The 24,055-nt window shown below is 34.4% G+C and overlaps 1 pseudogene; it reads right to left on the bottom strand.

The window, feature by feature from the left end:
- Positions 1-13,498: 13,498 nt before the first annotated feature.
- LOC132270353 (meiotic nuclear division protein 1 homolog) lies at positions 13,499-16,611 on the bottom strand (annotated as a pseudogene).
- Between the last annotated feature and the right edge of the window lie 7,444 nt (positions 16,612-24,055).

The following is a 24,055-nucleotide window of genomic DNA, read 5'->3' as shown; positions in this document are numbered from 1 at the left end:
TTGTGCATCTTATCCAATTAATGGTCAAGGTTAAACTTTTTAATCATCAAAACTTTGCAAGAGATCAGTATTTTCGTGATATTTAGAGAAAATCTAGAGCAAAATTCAATAAAGTATGAATAGCGTAAAAAAAAGAAAAAAAAAAAAAAAAAAGACAAATAATCAACTGTAGAATAAACCCCCTTGTAACAACAACAAAAACTGTAGCTAGTACTCCATAGCACTTATTGGACAATAAGTTTTGTCACAAGGATTCTGATAACTCAATCAAGCTACCATATACATCTCTGTCTCTGCTTGTGTGATTTAAAAATTTAACCTCCGGACTTTATATATATATATCCAAAGAGCTTCCTCATAAGTCATTTGAATTTACACATATCTCCAAAAAAAAAAAAAAAAAAAATAGTTAAATATAGAGAACTCAATTAAGAAATATATATATAGAGAGAGAACTCATGACTTATAAGGAAGCTCTCTGGATAACAATACTCTCTCTCTCTCTCTCTATATATATATATATATTTATGTTAAGTTGTTTAGAGGCATACACGTATGGTTTGTTTTTTGGTTATTAAGAATTTGTTGCAAGAAGCAAAAATAAAAAATAAAATAAAAAACTATACAAGAAGGGGAACAAGCCCAAGATCCAAAGATGATGATGATTTTTACATTATTCAAAATTTACTTTCTAATTTTTATTTTTATTTTTGATAAGTAAAATTTACTTTCTAATCGAGCTTAAATATATACATATATATATATTTTTATTTTCCCTATATTATGAATATTTATGTATACAGAAACATAAATTCAACACACTTGCATGAAATAATTTTGAAATCAGTCTAATTTCTGGCTCCCACTATGCGAGCTTGTAATCCTTATTGTTACATTTATTTATACTTTTAACAATCCCACCAATGGTCTTTTTTTGAAATACTTTTGAAATCAGTCTAATTTCTGGCTCCCACCATGCCTTCTTGTAATCCTTATTATTACATATATTTTTAGTTTTAACAATCCCACCAATGGTCTTTTTTTGAAATAATTTTGAAATCAGTCTAATTTCTGGCTCCCACCATGCCTTCTTGTAATCCTTATTATTACATATATTTTTAGTTTAACAATCCCACCAATGGTCTTTTTTTGTAATCCTTATTGTTACATTTATTTTTAGTTTTAACAATCCCATTAATGATCTTTTTTCACTCATCATTGTCGGTGAGAATATTTCCTTTTACATCACTACTTTACCCGAATGATTATGAGCATATCAATGTCATGTGCGTGTATAATGTACATATACATTTATTCTATCGGGATTATTAAGCCGGCATGGGCGGAGTCATTCCCCTTTTCTCTCTCTACCCAACTTTTCTCTCACCTCTCCCTACCCTAGCCGCCGCTCCTCACCTCCCTCCCTCCCTCTCATGGGAGTGGGGAGGTCCCGATCCCAGCCACCCATTGACTAATAATATTGGCGTGATGTACATAACCTGTTCGGTGGGTGGATTCACGCCGTTTTTGTTATGTTTCCTCGCTGTCGTCTAGATTTTGCTGTGAGCAACGTCTCTCACGTTTCATCGTGAGTTTTTGTTCCCGATCTTCAGATCTGTGCCGTTTCCGAGGGTTGTTGGTTCCTGGGTCGCCGGAGTTGGGTTTGTTTGTCTGCTCCATTCTAGAGCTTTTTGGTGTTTTGCGCTATGAGTGAATTTGATGCATCTGCGTCCTTTACCGCCGTCCACCATCTCTAATATCTGTGCTGGTGTATTTGGTTCTCTCGCCGGTGGTTTTTTCGGTGGTTCATCATTGACGTCATGGGTGACGTCACGGGGTCTTTCTCTAGCACTGTTTTTTTTCTTTTGTTGTGATGGTTTTCCTTCTCTAGCTGGCACCTTTTCTTTGGCTTGTCAAGACTATTGATCTTGACTATAAGAGGTGTTAGTTTTTGGATGGTGTTTTATGTGCTTTTGATCCTTTGTCTTTGCCTGATGATCTTGTTGTAGATGTCGTATGGCGTCTGGCTTGTTTTCTTGAAAAAAAGAGAGGAGGTTGGCATGGGCGAAGAGAGATGGGCTAGCCCTTCCAAAATTGTAGTGGATAACATCAATTTCATAATGAATTGAACATTAATACATTGCATTTACCAATTGTATGAAGTATAAATATAATTTTAAATAATGCTATGAATATATGCCTTTACAATTCAAATAGGATTAGCTATGCTAGAGCATACAAATATTAATTGTCAAAACATTTAATAATTTCATGAAGGGTGCAACATATAAAGATCTTGTTTAGTTTTTGTTCCCAATTCAAGAACCAAAAAGCAAAAACATAATTTTTATTTATTTATTAAACATACTTTCTTTATTTTTGCTTTCAAATTTCAAAAATAGTTAGTAGTTACTAAACATAATTTTACTTTCTGTTTCGTATCAAGGAAATCAAAGTTATGATTTTACTTCAAAAGAAAGTAAAAATGAGAAAGTAAAAGAGTTAGTAAATAGTGAGTAGAAAGAGTTAACTTTTTTTTTTTTTTTTTTTCTTTTCCTCTCTGGAGTTCACTTTTAGTTGTTGGTCTAATCCACCACAAATTAATAATTAATCACTTTTTTATTGCTCTTTATTTTAAGAAACTTAGTCATTTTTTAATTACCAATAAATATGATTAGACTGGAAGGACAAAAAATAAAAAAATTCATTAAAAATAAATAAAAAAAATTCGGTCAGTGATCAGAGAGATCTTCCAACCAAGTGTTGAAAAGGCAAGGTCGCAGTCTCCTAGATGTATTTCCAAAACTCATATATCGACCAGGAAGATGTTCATTAAATCAAATTAACAGCCCATGAATATAGTAGTAGTGAACAAATTGATGAAAGAAAACAAATTCAAAAAATCAGTTTATGTTGATCATTATATACATCTTAATTAGTTTAAATCACGCTTATGCTTTGTTAGGTAAGAAATAAAAAATTTGGATGAAAGGGAAAGAAGAAGGAATAGATGAGACATCTTAGGAAAGAAATTGTGGTCTTTCCTTCTTTTTGTTCGGTTGGATTGAAAAGAATAGAACAAGCTCACAATTTACTATTTTCGTTATGAGAGAAGGAATGAGAAAGTTTTAAATTGTTTTTACCATTATACCAAATAATGTCTATAATATTCTAAATTTATTAAACTTGTAAATTTAGGATAGTATTTAATTTGGGGTAATTTGCACTCACACCCCCTGAGGTTTGAGTTAACACCACTCAGCAGCCGGTCAACGCATTAGTTTACATCGATACCCCATGAGGTTTCAAAATTGTTCATACACACCCCTTTTACTCGAGAAAATGACTATTTTAACCTTTGACTTGGTCAACAAATACATAAAAAGTGTAAATTACTAATATAACCTTGTAAACTAAATTTTGAAGGACCAAAATACCCTTCATTTTATATTCTCTCTCTAACCCTTCACAATACCTCTAATCCTCCAAGGTTCGGCAATACAGGCGCGGCCGAGGACGTACATAGGCGATTTGCTCTTCATCTTCCTCGATGCGGCTAATTCCGGTAGAGATTTGGGGTTTGGCCTTGAGGGAGAGGACACAAGGAGTCGAGGTTATAGAGGCGGAGAACGGTAGAGAATAGCAACAGTAAAGGGCAGCGAAGCTGTGGCACAGAATAGCAGCAGCGTCTTTGGTCCTTGGTGGTGTTGACGATGTAGAGAAAACAGAGAACAATGGCGTCTTTGATGCTTGACGGCGTCAGAGAGTTGGGGATGATCGCAAAAGGTGCAGAAGATTGGAATCGTTGAAGAAAAAGGTGACGCGTGCGCGCATGAAGAGTGCATTAGATCTACTTGCAGTGGCACATGGAGAGCATGAAAATGCGTATGGCATGTGCATTGTCGTTCTTCTCTTCGCCGCCGGTAATTTCACCGTAGGTAGGGTTAGATCTTGCTCGGTGGTCAAACAACTTGTTGGGGCAATGTATAGATGTATGGGTATGGCGGTTGTTATGGTGGCGTTGTGTGGGTGGTGGTGGGTGTGGCGGTAGGTGTGGCATGTTTAATGTGATGTATTGTGTTGAACCAAGAGGGGGGGTGAATTGGTTAAATCTTTGCTTTTAAAAACTTTCTCACACAACTACCAAGCATTCAAATAACAGATAACACAAGATTTACAAGGAAACCCTCTTAATTAGGGAAAACCTTGGTTCTTGGCCTCGGCCAATAACCAATCCACTAGTTGTATGTATCTTGTTACACACTCAGCTGTCTCACTCTCTGCACATACCCATGCACCATAATAGACATTAGTTTTCACAACCAATACACACACACTAGGACACCACAGTGCATCCATGCACTCCCCCTATCCGAAGCAACCTCGCTTAGACCCAATAAGCTCTCAATAGCTTAATCATGAATGGGGTAAGGATGTAAAGCCTTACTGCCACTCAACAATGGGGTGAGGAATCATGCCTTACTGCCATTTACACAAAGTGTCAACACACCGAATACAATAAGAGTTTGCAACAAATAGAAAAGGCTGGACAACGCAGAACTCCAAATTACTGCCTCAGAACTGCAATCCTCTGCATCTACAGTCTGAGGGGTAAAATAGGAATTTCTTTTTAAGATCAATTCACCAGCACCTCATACAGTCTTCTTTCACTGTTGTACTTATGTTCAAAGCTTCGTATAATCAAACACAACATGAGTATATCACAAGTTTAGTTCGAGTCCTTAGTTCAGCACAGAATGATCATCGGCATAGAATAGCTTCAGTACAATATAGCCTCGGCACAGAAAATCTTCAATGTAGAATACTCAAAACCAAAGCATACCATAGTATCACAACAAACTCAACTTCAATAATCTTGATTCATTAAAAATATACTAGCTAGCAGCATAGATCAACAAGAAATAACTAAGTATAATCAAATAACACTTGAATCCAAGATATCTTTAGCAAACCAAGCTTAACCAGTGATAGACTGTCCGAATTCATTTTCAGCATATTCTCAACACAAATGTAGTTCGAACAAATGCAAGAAGATGAATTATACTTGTGTTAACTCTCAGAATCGACTACAGAAGCTTGAAACACCAAGTCACTCTTCAAAACAGCCCTTGCATTAGCATATTTGACAGCAGCCTCATCTTAGCAAACAGAGCACGCCTCATAGTTGTTTCAATGAGTTTTTCTAGCATGGATCATCATCAAATAGCATAGAAAAACTTACTTGACATAGTGTACTTGAGGGTTCTCACGGGCAGCTCAATGTGCAATATGAATTTCAGAGGCTTGAACCCTAAGGAGCCTTATAGCAGCATATTTATAGTGACTCTGAATTACACAAGGCCTCACACACCACGAATATACACCTGTTATCTTTTACCAATGATTGGGAGAGCACAATTCAGATATTTTTAGAGCAATGGACCAATACAGGCTTGCCACCTCAGCTAAATTTGTCATTGATCTACTAGCTACAACATGTTACAGGTTTAAGTGCTTAATTTTATTTCTGTCCAAACTTAGCCTCCAAGAAAAGCATATACCAGCTTTCTAGGACCATTGAGACGTGTCACATTCTTCTCTAGGACCACTGAGACGTGTCCTATTCTTCTCTAGAACCACTTGAGACGTGTCATAATTTTAAGCATAGCTTCACTTTCCGAGGCTGAACCGTCACTGTCAGAGGCTGAGCACCTGTAGCTGCTGAACCTTCACTGTCAGAGGCTGAGCACCTGTAGCTGCTGAACCTTCACTGTCCAAGGCTGAGCATCTGTAGAGGTTGAACCTTCACTATCTGAAGCTGAAGCATTGCAATGTACTCTTACAGTACTGTCCGAGGCTGAGGGGCCGAGGCCGAGACTGAAGCAATACTATTTGACATTAAAAGGCAAACATTCCTTAAGGCAATTTAGGACTAATAATCTCCCCCTTTTGCCTTTAATGACAAAAACCAAATAAGCTTGAAATAACCCAAATGCAGAAGGAATAGCTTGAAGCTATCCTTATTTTAGTCACTTTCTCCCCTTTTTTGACATTGAAGGTCAAAAGGTGAGTAGGACCAACAATAAAAGTTCAGAAAGGAGGAGGAACAACCTTGAGAAGAGCTCGAAGGGTTGAGAATCGCTGAGGAAGAAGAGGTTTGGTTATGATGTCTGCAAGTTAATCTTTAGTAGGCAAATAAGTAATATCAATCAGACCTTTCTGAACTTTATCTCAGAGGAAGTGATACCTGATGTCAATGTGTTTGCTCTTCCAATGTAGTGTGAGATTCTTACTAATAGCAATAACACTTTGATTATCACAGAAAAGCTTGGGAGGTCCAGAGAATTGAATGCCAAGATCTAAGAGAGTAGTCTTCATCCAAAGTAATTGCGAATCAGCTTATGAGACAGCTATATACTCAGCTTCAGAGGTTGAAAGAAAGACAGTGTCCTACTTTTTGCTCAACCAAGAAACCACATTTGAACTAAGAGTGTAGCAACAACCAGAGGTACTTTTTCGGTCAGGTAAGGATCCACCCCAATCAGCATCTGAGAAGGCTGCAATGGACATTGAGGGTGAGAAAATATAGAATAGACCATAAGAGATGGTGCACTTAACATATCTGAGAATTCTTTTGGCAGCTTGAAGATGAGAAACCTTTGGATTACTTTGAAATATGGCCACTAAACCCACTGAATACATTATATCAGGCCTTGAAGCAGTAAGATACAGCAAACTACCTATGATGGACCTGTAAAGTGTTGAAGGAACAACTTCAGTGGTGCACTCCAGTGAGAGTTTGGTGTTAGGACATAGCAGTGTTGAGACAGCCTTACTATCATCCATTTTGAACTTTTTAAGTAGCTTCGAGGCATACTTTTGTTGAGATATGAAGTTTCCAGAGGATGTTTGTGAAATTTGAAGGCCAAGAAAGTATCTGAGAGTCCCCAAGAGTGACATTGCAAACCTTGTCTTCATGAGATGATCAAATTCTGAAGCTAATGAGATGTTCGAGCCACAGAACATAATATCATTAACATAGATTTGCAAAATTAGAAACTGTTCTTGATGAGTTTTTACATAAAGAGTATTATCAATCTTGCCTCTGCGAAATCCTTGCTCAACTAAGAATTGATGTAGCTTCTCATACCAGGCTCTAGGGGCTTTTTTGAGACCATACAAGGCCTTACTTAGTTTGAACACATGAGAGGGATACTTTGAATCTTCGAAACCTTCAGGCTGTTCCAAATAAACTTTTTTATTTAGGTCTCCATTTAGGAAGGCTGACTTAACATCCATTTGATATACTTTGACTTGCTTGTGACAGGTAAAAGACAGAAGCATTCTAATGGATTCCATTCTAGCAACTGGAGCAAAAGTTTCATCATAATCAATTCCAGCTTACTGAGCATAGCCTTTACACACCAGTCTTGCCTTATTTCTTATAACTGACCACTTTGAACCTATCACATTCTTATCTTCAAGTCTGGGAACAAGTGTCCAGGTATCATTTTTGTGAATTTGATCAAGTTCCTATTGCATGGTAGTTATCCAGTCTTTGCTTTTCTGAGCTTCAGAATAAGACTTTGGTTTAATGGATGATAACATAGCAAAGTGACAGTATTCTTCACCATCTTTAACTTCTAAATCATTTAGCTTCTTCTTGTTTCTTGTTTGAACTCTAGCTTGAGATGAACCAATAATGTTCTCAGCTTGAACCTGCTTCTGCAGCACTAGATAAATGATTTCCCTCGGATCTTCAGACTTAGTAACTGAGGAGTTGGTTTCATTTGAACCAAAAGTATTGTCATTATCTTCAAGAGGTGTGGACTTAGGATTCTCATCAAACTTCATATGAATTGACTCAACCACCTTTGCAGTCCTTAGATTGTAACACCTGTAAGCTTTGTTTTTCTTAGAGTACCCCAAGAATATGCCTTCATCTGCCTTTGAATCAAACTTGCCCAAACTATCAGTGTGGTTTAATATATAACACTTGCTGCCAAACACCTTGAAGTAGTGAACAGTTGCAGATCTTCCATACCACAATTCATAAGGAGTTTTGGTTGAATTAGGTCTGAGAAAAACCCTATTTATGATGTGCACAGTTGTACTCACAGCTTCAGCCCAAAAACCCTTTGCTAGATGATGTTGTCGCCGCACCAACGTCTAAAAGATGTGCAAAAATAGTGAATGTGCAATGTAGCCAAGTTTTACATTTATAAATGCCACTACTACCATTAACTAAAAATATAGCAAGGGTGAGTAGGGATCGTCCCAAGGGATTAAAGGGTTACAAGTAATGGAAACAATGCTTAAGGTTAGTAGGTCTAGTGATCAAAGGTAGGTTGTTTGGTTGATTAAACTACAATCAAGATTAAACAAGATCAATATAAAACAAGTAATTAAAGGATAGAGAAAACAAGAGAGAGATCTTAGGATTTAGAGATCACCACTAAGCATCACCTTTCTATACACTCAATTCACAATTAATGAGGGGAAAAACATATGTTGCAACAATAGTGAGTGTGTGTGATTGTTTCAACAAGTATGGATGACCAATGAAGTATATATTGTCTAAACAACACAATGAATAGCACAATATATCAAACTAAGCCATTAATCCTTCCTTTAAGTTCACAATCCAAACACATCACAAAATTAGAGAAATATACTACTTGCATTTATAAGTATGGAACATCAAACAATAAGCATGGATTGTCCTCCCATTTAACAATTAAGGTAGCTACACTACATTTAAGCTAATGACATGGAAATTAAACTAATTAGACTAAGGGAGAGGCACAATCTATCAAGAAATGAGTATGAACCATCAAATAAACCACTTGAGCATTCTATTAAGCACTATGTCTTGACAATCTCTAAATCTTTAGTATCAACACACATAGACATGCATCAACAATACAAGAGATAGAGATAGACACATGAACATCTATCCTAGCATACATGACATATGGATAGAATGAAATGATCAATTGGAAGAATTAAACCACACAAATCATTGAATAAACAAGATCTATGTATATAAATATGTCAAAATAGGTATTACAACACAAATTCCCTCAAAAATACATCAATCAAGGTAAAGAAAGCATGCTTAGGGTTAACGCTAGCCCCAAGAGGATGTCTAGTCACTCATGAATGGTATCCTCCAACCCTCAAGGGCTATCTCCATGGTAGAAGTGCTCTTCTTCTTGAGGAAGATGGAAAACCTCTCAAAAATGTCTCTAGCCTCCTCTTCTCTTTTCGTCCTCTCTAAGAATTGTATCTAAGACTATTAAAAACTATCTATCTAATCATATGTGTAAAAGTGGCTCATATTCCTTATATAGGTAGCTCAAATGTCACACCCAATGGTCTAGGCTCTTACACAAGGGCTCCTCTAATGATTGCACAATGAGACAACTTTTAATGAGTTGGAAATATATTTTTTTCGGATTTAAGAGGGTTCGATCTATCAAACCTGTGCTGTGATCGATCGAACATGGCTGAGATCTATCAAACTTTAGTTGGATCGATCCTCCTATGGCAGCGCCTTTTTGGATAACGACAAATCTGAGATATTTTGGGGAATGAGACAAAAGTGGTAGGTAGGGTGGTACAACAGGATATGATGAAAACTTTTCGATCGATCTGAGAATTGTTGGATCGATCGAACTTTGTGGGATCTTTGAATAAGGATAAAAGAGCTTGGATCCATCTTGGAGAGTCTAGATTGATGAACTTTTGATCGATCGAAGTATTCTTGAGATCGATCGAACCTGCTGAATTTCCACACTTTGCTTCAATCTGCTTCCACTTTGCTCATTTATTCCATCTAGCTTAAGTTAGCTTCTTTTAAGCTCTTATTTGGCTGAATTAGCTTATTTTGGGGATAAACACCTAAAAAGGGCAATAACACGAAATTAGTCTAAAACGGGAAAGTAAGATAGATAAAGGTCCTAGAATACCTAAGTTTAAGGGGTTTAAATGCGCACTTTTCAGCGCTCATCACTAAGCCTTTTTCAAGAAGCATTGTTCTACCCATTTCTTGAACTATCCTGTTCTTCCTTTCTACAACCCCATTCTGCTGAGGCGTAGCAACAACTAAGAATTCTTTCTTAATACCTTTATCATAACAGTAGTGCTCAAACTCCTTCATGATGAATTCTAAGCCGAAATCAGACCTAAGTCTCTTCACAGTGCTACTTCTTTCATTTTCAACAAGATTAACAAACTTAATGAAGTATGTAATGGCCTCAGATTTTTTTTTTCAAGAAGTAAACCCACACAATCCTACTAAAATCATCAATAAGAAGCATGAAATACTTACTTCCACCAACACTAGTGGTTCTGGTAGGGCCACAGAGATCCATGTGTATCAAGTCCAGAGCTGTTGAAGAGTTGATTTCCTCAGAAGGAAATGGCACTTTGGTTTGCTTTCCTTGTTGACATACTTTACAAAGGTGATAATCTTTAAAACTGATGTCAGGCAGTCCTTTAATAGCTTTCAGCTTCAGAATCTTGGACATATTTCTTGAATGAAGATGACTTAACCTCTTGTGCCACAACTTTGCTTCATCACAGGTTGTTAAATTACATTGAGTGACCTGACTTTTTTCAGTGACTGTGTACATATTTCCTGAAGATCTATTAGCTGAGAACAAAACTTGTTTTGATTCAAGATCAGTCTTGCACCTTTCTTTATTGAAACAGAACTCCTTCCCACTGTCACACAATTGACTAACACTGAGGAGATTATGCTTGAGTCCTTCAACCAATAGAACTTCGTGAATTTTTAGCAACTCTTCAGACTTACTCACAGTACCAATTCCAACAATCTTAGCTCTTTGATTATCTCCAAAGATAACATTTCCACCATCAAACTGCTTCAATGAATTAAATTTAGAACCATCTCCTGTTATATGTCTTGAGCAGCCACTATCAATATACCATTTATCCTGAGTATTACAAGCTTTAAAGGCTGTATATTGGTGATGGCCGTCGTCCTACCATCCGTTTGGGAGTGTGCATTAAGGCAAGGGCCAAGTTTTATATTTATAAAGCCACTACTACCTTTACTAAAAATATAGCTAGGGCGAGTAGGGATCGTCCCAAGGGATTATGGGGATTGAGCAATGTCGGAGTTGATTGTGGAATCGTTATTAGGGCTAGTAAGTCGAGTGATCAAATAATTGGTTGGTTGGTTGATTAAAGAGGAACTAAATTAAACTAAGTAATAGCAAAAGAGTGCAATTAAGAGTAAGTAAGAGAGAGAAGAGCCTTGGGGTTTAGAGATCACCACCAAGCAATGCATTTCTATATCATTGACAAATGACTAATGAGGGCAAATAGTGGGTTGCAATAGTGATGTGTATGTATTTGGTTGATTCAATAAGCAAGGATGACTAGTTAAGCATGTATTGTATAAACATCATGTGAAAGGCACAATATATCTAAGCTATGAAGCATATATTGTCTAAACAACATGTGAAAGGCACAATAAATCAAAACAAGTTATTAATCCTTTCATTAAGCTCACAATCTAAATACAACACAAGGTTAGAGACATATGCTAATTGCATTCACAAGCTTGGATCATCAAACAACAAGCATAGAGTCCTCCATTTAATACTACACTACAACTACACTACATCTACACTACTAACATGAAAATAAACTAGGAGAGAGGCACAATCCATTAAGAGGTAAGCATGAACCATCAAGAGAACCACAAAAACATTCTTTTAAGCATAATGTTTTGACAATCTCTAAATCTATTGCATCAATACACATAGACATGCATCAATAACACAAAATCTAGATATAAGCACATGAACATCTATTCTAGCATACATAGACATATGGATATAATGAAATGACCAATTGAAAGCATTAAACTACATAAATCATTATCCCAACGAAAATATGTGTTGGACTTATTAGAAGAAACAGGTATGTTGGGTGGTCGCCCAATTGATGCTCCTATGGATTCGACTACAAAACTTGTGTCTGATGAGGGTGATCTATTTAATGACCCGGGCAAATTTCATCGCCTTGTTGGGAAATTAATTTATCTCACTATCACTCGACCTGATATTTTATATGCAGTTAGTGTGGTAAATCAGTTCATAGGAGCTCCTAGAATGCCATATTGGATTGCTGTTCTTCGGATTATCCGATATCTTAAGCAAGCTCCAGGTTTTGGGTTACTATATAAATCAAATGGTCATCTCAGAGTGGAAGGTTTTACAGATGCCGACTGGGCTGGTTCTCCTTCATATAGGAGATTTACTACAGGCTACTGCACATTTGTAAGAGGAAATCTTGTTATATGGCGAAGTAAAAAGCAAACAGTGGTAGGTCGGTCTAGTGCTGAAGCTGAGTATAGGGCAATGGCTCATACTACTAGTGAGTTGACCTGGATACAACATTTTCTAACAGAACTTAGGTTGACAGTTGAATCTCCTACTCCATTGTTCTGTGATAATCAAGCAGCAGTTCACATTGCTTCAGATCATGTGTTTCATGAGAGAACCAAACATATTGAAGTTGATTGTCACTTCATTCGGGAAAAAATATTACATGGGAGCATCTCTACTCCATTCGTGAAGTCTGAAGATCAATTAGCTGATATGTTTACCAAAGCATTGGGTCATAACCGGTTAAGAACTATTTGTTCCAAGTTGGGATTATTTGATATATATTCTCCAGCTTGAGGGGGAGTGTTAGAATGTTATATACATATATATGTTGGGCCATTATGTAATTACATACAATGGTAGGGCCCTTGTATTCTTTAGTTGACTTGTATCATTTATATAAGCCTATGTAGGCTTATTTGTTTGTGTGTGTGAAATATATGAAGAAGAGGGCCGCGCCTCTCTTAGCAGAGTTCTCTCTCTCTCTCTCTGTCATCTACTCTCTCATCCCTCTCTCTATAATCTATAAAGATAACATAGCACAATGACAAGGACACAGGTAGGTTGATCAGTGGCATTAGGTAAATGTTTCAGCCCCTCAAAAGTTCCGACTGCCTCACACAAATACATTTAAGCGCATGTACAAGGCACCATGAATGTGTTGGGTGAGAAACACTAGCATAAACCAACAAGCCATTTTAACAAGAGAGCATCATTCTCAAGGTGCTGTCCCCCCAGTCGTAAAGTTTCTAGATACTACCTTCAACGGGATTGACATGTTACGGCTTTGGGAGAGACTGGTTGAGAATTTAGATGTTTACAGGTTTCAGGGAGGCTAGTCCCAACTGAGTAGCATCATTGATGCGGTACATTGGTTCTTAAAATTACAAATATCACTCCTATGACCAGATGTATTTAATTGAGTGTCAAATGAACTTATGTTTAGGCTCATTATCCTTTCACAACTGTGCAAGTAAGGACACCACTCAAGCAGTCTCAATGACAGCGCATGTAAATCTTATATTTTGGTAGCAATACAGGGTTTTGTACTATAAAGTAAAGCTAAACTGCAATACCTAAGAATTGCCTTCCTGCACCTGATCACCAAGTGGAAGTACTGGCAACTCCAAATAGTCAAAATCATCTGTTATTCCAACCTGCAGTACATATAAAGGTTAAGAATTAAGTAGAAATAAGAAAACAGAATCAAGCTTTGTGGCAATGCAGCTGTGCTTTTTGGAACTCATATAGCAAATCAACAAAAAAGATTCTTATGTACTTGTGAGGCCTCTGATTGGCAACAGGTTCATAGAAAATTTGAAGAAAAAAATATGCAGAACCTCTCATTTCTAATATGCTCGAGCCTACATTTGATTATTTTCTTGGTGAAATTGAAACAAACAAGTTACAACTGCCAAAAGGACTTCCAGTGCATAACCCCAATGAATGTTTGTACGAATCAGAGTAGTAATCTCCTTTCATAGATTACTGAGTGACAGTGCAATAATGAAAGGACCCTACACTCGCATTGTTAGTGGGAGAAGGAATGGTGATGGAGTTTGCAAGGATATGCATGTGAGATTGAAGAAATAAGGAAAATACCTCCTTGTACATGTTCTCAAGCTGCTCTTTGGCCTGGGGAAAATTGTTTGAACACCATTGGCGCAGCGTGAAAATGTTGTCTGTCGAGTGTATATATAATAGTCAGGAAAACAAAGAATTCTACAATTTATCAACACAAGAAGGGAAGAGAAAATGAGATGTCTTAGAGATAAAACCTGTCCATCTGTTCGCTGCTGCATGGGCAACTTCATTAGCTTTTTCTGCAAAAAAATTATATCAAAAGATCAGTATGACTTAATACTCATAAAATTTCAGAACTCTTGGGTTCTTAAATTCAGTTCTCATAGAAAATACGGGAAGTTGCACACAATAATACAGTTACAGCATCAATTGGAAGTATAAGCATTCCTTAACTCATTGCTTCAAACGCAGCAGGATTATTGTCTGCATACTGGCTCATCTCATCCTGAAAATCAGATAATGAGCTAGTCACAAGCGTGAAAGAAAATTCCAGTGTTAATGCATGGCAAAAGAATAAGATATGACCCCACCTTTAAATCATTATACTTCTGTTCAATAGCTTTTAGCTCACCTAAGGCTTCCTCTCGTTCATCCTGGTAAAAGCAATAATTAAAAAGAGAAGGAAAAAACAGTTCATTCTTACATTGTAAAATTTAATCCAAAGTACAGGAAGATATGGAATTTGTGTACATACAGATTCCTCTCGTCCCTTCTTTAAGGCATCACACTGTTCAACAAGTTCAGCATATCTTGCTGCTTTGGAGATCAGATTCGAGTTTCTGAGACATATTCCTCAGCTATTAAACATCAAATACTTATCAACTTAGTTAAAAGATGAAAATATGGTCTCTTGTTATAGCATAAGCATGAGAGTAATGACGAATTCAAGCTAAACAACCTCAGTTTACCTGATTTCCAGCACAGCTAGGCAGACTCCAAAAGTACACCTGATATTTCAAAAACAAAAAAAAAAAAATCAGCATTATGAAATTCTAGATCTAAGGGTATGGAGAAACTTCAACATAGCTGGTACAGTTGTTCGAACAAGAATCTATAAAATTCATGTGCATGAAAAATAAAATAAAAATCCATGCTCAGCTTCAGAGCCCAAAAAAGAAATCGAGTTTCTGTTTTACTCCATCTGGACATAATTACTCACAGAAGTTCCTATCTTGTCTTTCGAAACAAGGTCGTCATCCACTAGACTTTGCACAACATCTTTTACAGACTGTGTGATAACCCCTTTCTTGGGGCCCGACTTCTCAAGTTCCTTGAGCTGAAATTCATGGACAAAATGAACAAATGTTACAATGATTTCGTTGTAAAAGTTATAAACCAAGTTCAAACTTGGAAAAGGACCTGAAGAACATGCCCAAGCACGGTATTTAGCATAATAAAGGCACCATGAAGGAAATATATATATATTATTTTATTAGAAAAATATTCTTACCTATTGGTGATCAAGATGCATCAGACTGAAATCTAAACCTTAAATACCAAGACACTCGGGACATGAACAATAAAAATTAACTTTGTACCCTTGTATTAAACTCAAAGTAGTGCCAAAAGGAAAACCAGGAAGATTTTCGGTCTAAAACCTATAGCGAACAGAAATCCCTTTAATTTAATGTTTATCGAGCTTTTATCTAAACATAACTAAAATACTTGCTGAAAAAAGAAGAAGAAAGATTTCCTGTCAGAACACTAAGTAAAAAAAAAAAAGACATCCTATTGTGCCTCTTCAGAAAACTGTTCCTTATATTCTATAGTATGGTATTATGGAGGGCACAGTTTTACTTTATTCTCAAAATGAATTCACCGAAGAAACAAAATGCAAACACGCCAATAAAATTTTGAAAATGGCCCCAATGTGCATTGCATGTGCCACAATCCACTGTATCAGCAGTAGTCCAAAACATTCGAATGATAATATACTTTTTCAATCACTTTTTGTAGTTAAATGATCAAGCCCCCTTCCCTAGACCATAATCCCTCTGCTCAACACCTAATTAGCATGCGGTAATAAATATGCATAAAAATATAACAGGACCGAATAAAAGACTCATAAATTATTTTTTTCATCCAAACTTTGTATTTGTATTTGTATTTTTTGTGGTATCTCAATTGAGAAATCCAACATGAAAGAAGAAAATTCCAAACTTATCATCTAATAATATCTCTTGCTGAAAACATAACAATAAACATCTGAAGTTACAAACAGAAATTACATTTCTTGCCTTTGGAAACCAGTAATTGATGCACAAGGAAGCAACTAAGACCAATAGAATTATTTCTGCCTCACACTAATGCTATACCCTTTAAAGAGGAAACTCCACCAAAAATAGCCAAAAATGCAAATGAACGAAATCAGAATTAGAAATATGCATTACATTGTTATAGAAATCGGAATAAGTGAAGCTTGCATATCAAAAAGAGTCCTGTCAATTACAATTCAAACAGCTCCATCTGCAGTAATTAGTGTAATCCTTTCACGTAAAATGATCACAGGTGTACAATACTCACAAGGAAGAAATCTTGTGAATCATAAAAGATTTGGAGAATCCTCTCACGCTTCTCTTCCAAGGAAAGACCTCTTTTCTTAGACTATGCCATCAATGAAGAAGTAGAAGTTAGATTCTTAGGCAAATATGCAATGATCAATACTGTAATATTTAAAAGCCATATGCAGATATGACACAAAAATTGGAGAAGCACAAAAACAATATCATTAAATGATGAAGATACAACAGAACTATTATGAGACTGAAACATTTCCACAGACACTCAGGTAGATATCCCAGTTCAACATATTCCACTTCAAACATAGTTAGAGCTCAATCTTATTTTCTCATTTTTCATCCTGAGAGAATATCAGAAAAGTAAATCCAACCTGGAAAGTTCTATCAAGAGCATTACTCGTAGAGGATAGTCATTTCTGCAGCTAATTCAGTACTTTTGTCAAACATCCAATCTACCATGCGACTAAAATGAAGCAAGTCATTCAACCATAGTCATGAAAACTCCCATATACATTATCCTAACTTTATTATTGTTAATTCCAATTTCAAGTCAAAATTTCGAGGTATAGGAACAACAAGAATCGTTACAAACAATGAACAGCCTCAAACATCAATTACAACTTAAATACACTTTTCTCTGATAATTTTTTGTTAAAATTCATGCTAAGAAGAGAGAGATCAAATTATGTGAGTTCTATTTATCATAATCTGAATTGTATCGATAAGAATCTAATATACATATATATATATATATATATATAGAGAGAGAGAGAGAGAGAAGACATACAAGTGCATTGTACATGTCATATTCAAAGTTTAGGGATAATAACCTGATGGCATCAATTTGTAAAACGACGGATTCAGAAAGAGTTTCAGAATTATAGCACTAGAAACTCTAATTATTGTTATGAATCTAACTAGAACGACTTGTAAACATATCAATCGAAACTGATACACAACATATATCGATGAGATGATAATCAATTGATATACAAGTTCGCATAGATATAAATCAGAATTTGGAGATTGAATTACCATCGTTATAACCCTTTTGCTATGCTTCGTAGAAGATGTAAACGACAGGCGAACTACTGGTGAAAATGCGTCGAAGAAGAGTCAAAATGGGGCTAGCTTTTGGCGGGAAGGCTTATTGCAGATCCCTTTAACCGTAAAAGTACTCAGATAACCCTGCACGTTTTACAAATTACAAGAACACCATTATGCATCATATTATATTGTACTACAATAACACTGCAATACCGTTAAATTAATAATTCTGCATTTTTTTACATTGTTGTTGTATTAACGATTTAAAATTATTTAATTATTGATTTAAATGCACAAAATAAGTAGGGGCAAAAGGAAAAAAGAGGCGAAGATCCAAATCTTTGATAAGATGCAGAAGCTACATTTTTTACTATATGAAAGTTGTTAAAGGCTGCTGTAATTACGATATCACATATGATATTAACTTTAAAACAAAATCAATACATCCAAATTGGTAGACATGAGTCGCATGATAATGGTCCATCAAGAGCTTGTGAGAGAACATATGTTGGGCATTAAGGGCACAACCTCACGAAATATTCTAAGGTAGCAAGAATAAAGAAGCTGGAAAAAAAAAAAAATTAAATAAATAAATAAAAAGTGGTATTTTACTTTATTATTGCTTTGCTTTGCTTTTCTCTTGAAGTTCTTGTTCACAGGCAGACCTAACAGTTTAGCCTTTCAAAAATCTTTCTTTTATATATCTATATATATATATATATATATATTTTGGGTAAGTACCCTTTTAACATTTTCATATATATATAGTTATTGTAATTCCAAGAATAAAATTCGAAAAGTGGCACATACTTAAAATAATAATAATCATATTATTATTATTATCATCATAAATTCTTGGTGGATCATTAAAGCTAGCCATCTGGAATGAGAGATTTTTTTGGCTAGGCAGGGGCTCTCTGGCGAGCCAAAGGAGCCTCACACCTTGAGAGCATCCGCACCAACTTTTCTAAATTTTGACTCACCAAAATTGTCATTTCTTTTTCTTTTTTTTCTTTTCTAGTTGGTATTCACACATACTTATCTCTTCTGAGACTTGAACCCCCGACCTTCATTTGAAAAATAAGAGGCTGATATCGCTAGGCCATTGGCCCGTTAGTTAAAATTGTCACTTCATTTTTTTTCGGGAGCTATATCAGCAATTCCAATAACCACGTTAACAACTTTCGTTCTTAAAAAACAGACACTCCATCAATCTCCGAATTTTCGCTCTCTAAAAAGAAAAAAAAAATTATATTATTTTAATTTTTTTTTCTTAAAAAACTACATTTTTCATCTTATATAATGATCAATCATTTTCTCATATAAAAATCATCACTACATTCATATATTTCAATTGTAACAAAATATCTTCCAATTGGCAAATAATATCTTTGCAAATTATTAAAAAGGTAGGATCGAGATTATAATTTTAAAAAGGTAGGATTGATTAAAAAAAAAAAATTCCAATTTTAAGGGGGAAAAAGGAAGAAACTAAGGTCTTTTAATTTATTTTTGGCCCAAATCAAAAAAAAAAAAATTTGACAAACAATGCCTAAACAGCATATTTTTTATTTAATGAATTTTATTTTATTTAAAAAAAAAAGCTCAAAATAACTTATTTTTGGATTTTTTTTTTAAAAAAAAAACCATGTTGCCAAACAGAGCCTTAAGCATTGTTCCTGACCTTCGCAGAACTTAAAAAAGAAAAAAAATGCTTCGCCCAAAACGACATTGTTTTGGCAAAGAAAAAAACAAAAAATTAAATATATCCCGATGGGCTCTGGCTCACGGTATTCTGCTAGTTAGTCTGCGAGCTCACGTGGGCTCGCCCAATTAGCACCAGACCGTTGGGGGTGCATTTGGACCATTTGGCTCGCATAAATAGGCTTTCCAGAGCCCGCTGCATATGCTCTGATAGGCTCCACACAATTCTTGGGGCATCGCTGGGCCCTACATCAAGCCATTAACTTGAGAGCCGAAGTGAAGAGGCACTGGATGCCTTAAAGAAATTTTGAATTTCAGTCACCAACAAAATTTTATTTCTAAAATCATCTCTTAATGTTTTAATATTATTATGCTATTTGAATTAGTACATTCTTTTTGGATAAGTATATTTAAGTACTGTAATTTTTTTTATTTTTTTGTAAGAAACCTAATATTGAATATGTTAAATCTAAGATTTTTTTCCTTTTTATTAAAAAATAATAATAATTTCCATACTTGAAGTCATATGTGCACAATGATTTGTCAAGCATTTATTTTTCCTACACTACTTATTGATTGGCATATTAATTTGTAATAATATTTTTCTTGTTTCCCTCTTAATTTAAAGAATCTATATGTTTCATGTTTATTATTATTATTTTTATTTTATTTGTTTTACATTGTGCCCCCATTAATTGATTTTCTGGCTCTACCCATCTGTGGACCCTTAAACACCACAAATTCAATTTTATAGGTAATGAGTCCGTGATGATTAAGAGCACTTTGAAAATAAAACACTGTGTATTAATTGATATATTTTGTCTTAATTTGTGGACTTTGAAAATAAAACACTCTGTATTAGATTGGATTAGAATCTAATAATCACTCAGTTGAAGTTTAAAAATTGTTATCGAAGTGACAATTATAATATAAAAGCTTAATTCACTTTACATCTTATATATTTGAGATTATTTATAAATATGGTAATAATTAATGAAACATCTTCCAACAGGCACAGCTTCATTGAATATTCGGATTTGATAATTAAAATAGAAGGTGTCCATATGTTATTAGTTCACATTAGCGGTTAGATGGTGTATATTGTAAATTTTTAGTTTTTTATTTTCCTTAGTTATTTCATTCCTTATTTGTAATTACATACGTGTATATTTATAATTAGATCACTTAAACGGTAAGTAAGAATCATCTACCCAACTTACTTCATGCATACTTATCAGTGAATAGGTGATTCGTGCTACTACTGATATGGTCCAATCATAAATCAATACATAGTCTATAATTACAACATAAGAAAAGTAAGAGCATCTCTAGCAGTCTGTTAAAATATGCACGTATGATGTGTAAATTTAAATTTTTTTTATTTTTTATTATTATTATTTTTTATCTTCAACAATCTGTTAAGATACACTGTCATGTCAACAATGTGTAAAATTATTGTATATTTTACACAATCTTTTTACATAGCCACATCAGCATATTTCGTTTATCCTCCTCTTTCTTATTTCATTAAATAATCAACCTTATATTAAGTAGGTTTGTAAAAGTTATGTGGATCTTGACATAACACGTGGTTAGTTATTATTCGGGGATATATTTTTACACAAAAAGTATAATAAAAATAAATAAGTAAAATTTTTCTTGTAAATCTATCATGACACAAAAAAGTTTGCACAACGGTTAAAGATGCCCTAATAAATAAAGAAAACAGAGAGGGTGATTGGATTTATTTTATTTTTTTAAATTATTCATTACTATATTGATTTTGTAATTACAGATTATGTGTGTTTGTGATTGGATCATAGCAGTCTGTAGGGATTATCTACTCATCGATGAGTATGTAATATTATCCCCCAAAAAAAAAAATCATATCCAACTATTACCATGGTTAATGTGAATAAATATTTTTCCTTTGGTAGAAATGAAGAAAATTGGATGGAAAAAGAAGAAGAGATGGTGAAACATTCCTATGTGCTATGGTCTTATGGAAGAGATTGCGGCATTGTCCTTTTTTTTAATTGAATGAAAGAGAAGAGAATAAGACAATACTTTATTTTGTTTGTTAAGAGAGAATAAAAGAGAAATCGTCAATTATAAAGAAAGTTTTATAATTTAAAACTATGTATAATAATCTTATCTTTTTTTCTTTTGTCGGATAAAAATTTGTGAAAGATGAATAGTAACTTATCCATCCTTAGATTTTTAATTTTTAAAATTTTTAAAATTTTTTTTTCACACCTTACCAAACGAATTAAGTATATTTGTGTATTATCGTACACATAATTGTAATTTTTTTTTTTACAAGATAAGAAATATTAAAAGTTAAATTAATAGATTAGTCGGAATCATCTGCGCAAACGTACACATAATTGATGAATGTAATAAACAAGGTTCTCCCGTATGTTGACTTCAACTAAATTAAGTGACCAACATAAGAGAGGGTATTGTGTCGGTCAAAGGTGGAGATTGAACCACCGACAGTCTCTACCTATATGATAGGGGCACGAATTACCTGCAGTGAGGCTCCCATACAGTTTCCTACTGTAACTTTTAAGTGGTCCATATTTGTCCACATCATTCTTCAGCTAACGGACACTAAGGCCGTGTTTGGCCAATTACACCACTATTTATAAGTAACATTTCACCACCATTTATAAGTAACATCACATAGTCTAAAATGTAATATCACATATAAACATAACTCAATTCAACATATCATTTATGTTATTATTTGAAATTAAAAGTAGTGATGTTTCCTTTTACAAATGGTGATGTTACTTTTTAGACTCTGTGATATTACTTATAAATGGTGGTGAAATGTAAAAATAGTCTAAAAAGTAACATCACCATCATTTATAAGTAATATCACAGAAGTCTAAAAGTAATATCATATAGTCTAAAAAGTAACATCACTACGTTTTGAGGGTGAAAGATACTTATAAATGGTGGTGATGTTACTTTTTAGACTATGTGATATTACTTTTAGATTTCTGTGACGTTACTTAGAAATGGTGGTGATATGTTATTTATAAATAGTGATGCAATTGCTAAACACAGTGTTAGTGTCTATTAAGTGGAGTAAAACGTAGCCAAACCAAGGCCACTTACTGCTCACTGTAGAAAACAGCATGGGAATTGCACAGCAGTTGATTTCCGCCCATGTGATAGTCTACTATTGTCTCCTCACGCAGAATCTCTACATACGAATAATGTACGTAAAATATACTAATAATGTACATAAAATATCTTAAAGTATGTTTATAATAGATATTACATTCTTCACGTGTAAAAAAAAATATCTCGATTAAATTATTCTTACTAAACCATTTTATAAAATATATAAAAATAAATAATTTTATAAAATAATTGAAAAAAAAAATACTATTGAAGGACGCAAACAATGGACAAATAAAGTTTAAAATAGGAAATAAATAAAAGTAGTAGAAAACATTAAACTGAAATCTAAAAAAATTCATATAATTGTTCTAAAAATTTTCAAAGTTAAAAAAATTAATAATAAAAAAATTTAGATATATATATATATATATATATATATATAAGTTATAGAAAAAATATATATATAAGATAATGCACACATAACTAACACTCATATGCTATAAGATTAGTAGCATATATGCCCGTTTGGACATTTTTGGCAAAAGTAAAAGTACAAAACGGATATTACAACACTAATTTATGTCAGATTTTTTATTGAGGAGGTAAAGATTAAGAGTGTTTTTTTGTACTTTTTTTTTGAATAAGGATAAAAGTGATATGTAAAATAAACTTTAGATATATATTCTGCAATTGTCCTATATTAAACATAGGACTGCAACTTGAGCCGGCCCAACCCGAAATAACTCGAGCCCAGCCCGAAAATTTGTGCGCTTGGGCAATGTGTTTTTAATTTTGGTTTGAGCCTGTGCTATACTTGAGTTGATATGAATGAAGTCCGAAGCCCAACCCAAACCTGGAAATATTATATATATTTATAACTATACTTAGATCATGAGAGTGTGGTAACCGAGTCGGTTGCGTGCTTATGGTTAAAGGTTTTATGTTCAAGTCATGGGTGCTATTTTGAGGTGGGCTTGGTGCGAGTTTGGGTTGAAGATTTTCTATATAAACTTAGACCGAGATGAGTGCCAAGTCTGCCCAAACACGTGAATTCAAACGGAGTTATTCAATTGAGAGATTTAAGTAACTAAAGTTATGACCATGAATTTGCTGCAACGCAGCCGGGGAAACGAATAGTTCTTAATCATAAGCGTTAGACCACCGAGTCATTTACTAATCAATTAGTCATAGATAGTAAATGTATTAGTACCAGTTTGACCCCCACCGCCACCAGACAGAGTCAGTCAATACAATGGTTAAGAATGGGGCCATAAACATTTTTATTTACAATATATATTGGTAAACGATCACAACTCCATAATTCACCCACCCCATACTTACACACCAACACATACGGCACTCAGACATTCATTTTGCTCTTTTTAATGATTTAAACTCTTACCATTTATTTTAAGAGGAAAAAAAATATCATCTAGTCACAAGAATCTTAATAACTATGTCATATGTGAATAGGTCAAAGAGGTTATTGTATGAACTTTTGAACATACATATTAGTAACATTTGTCACCAAGACGAGTATGACAATCCTCCAATTAATTAAAAAAGTATACCCAGGAGAAAAAAAAACCAATTTATTTATTGATCTGTTTGTTTTGGAAACTGCAACAACATATTCTAACTTCA

Source organism: Cornus florida, unplaced genomic scaffold (assembly GCF_030987335.1).
Source record: "Cornus florida cultivar Cherokee Brave unplaced genomic scaffold, ASM3098733v1 CherokeeBrave_3.0.0_Hap2_Chr08, whole genome shotgun sequence".
In the NCBI taxonomy this organism is placed as follows: domain Eukaryota; kingdom Viridiplantae; phylum Streptophyta; class Magnoliopsida; order Cornales; family Cornaceae; genus Cornus; species Cornus florida.
This window is presented reverse-complemented; position numbering and strand designations above follow the sequence as displayed.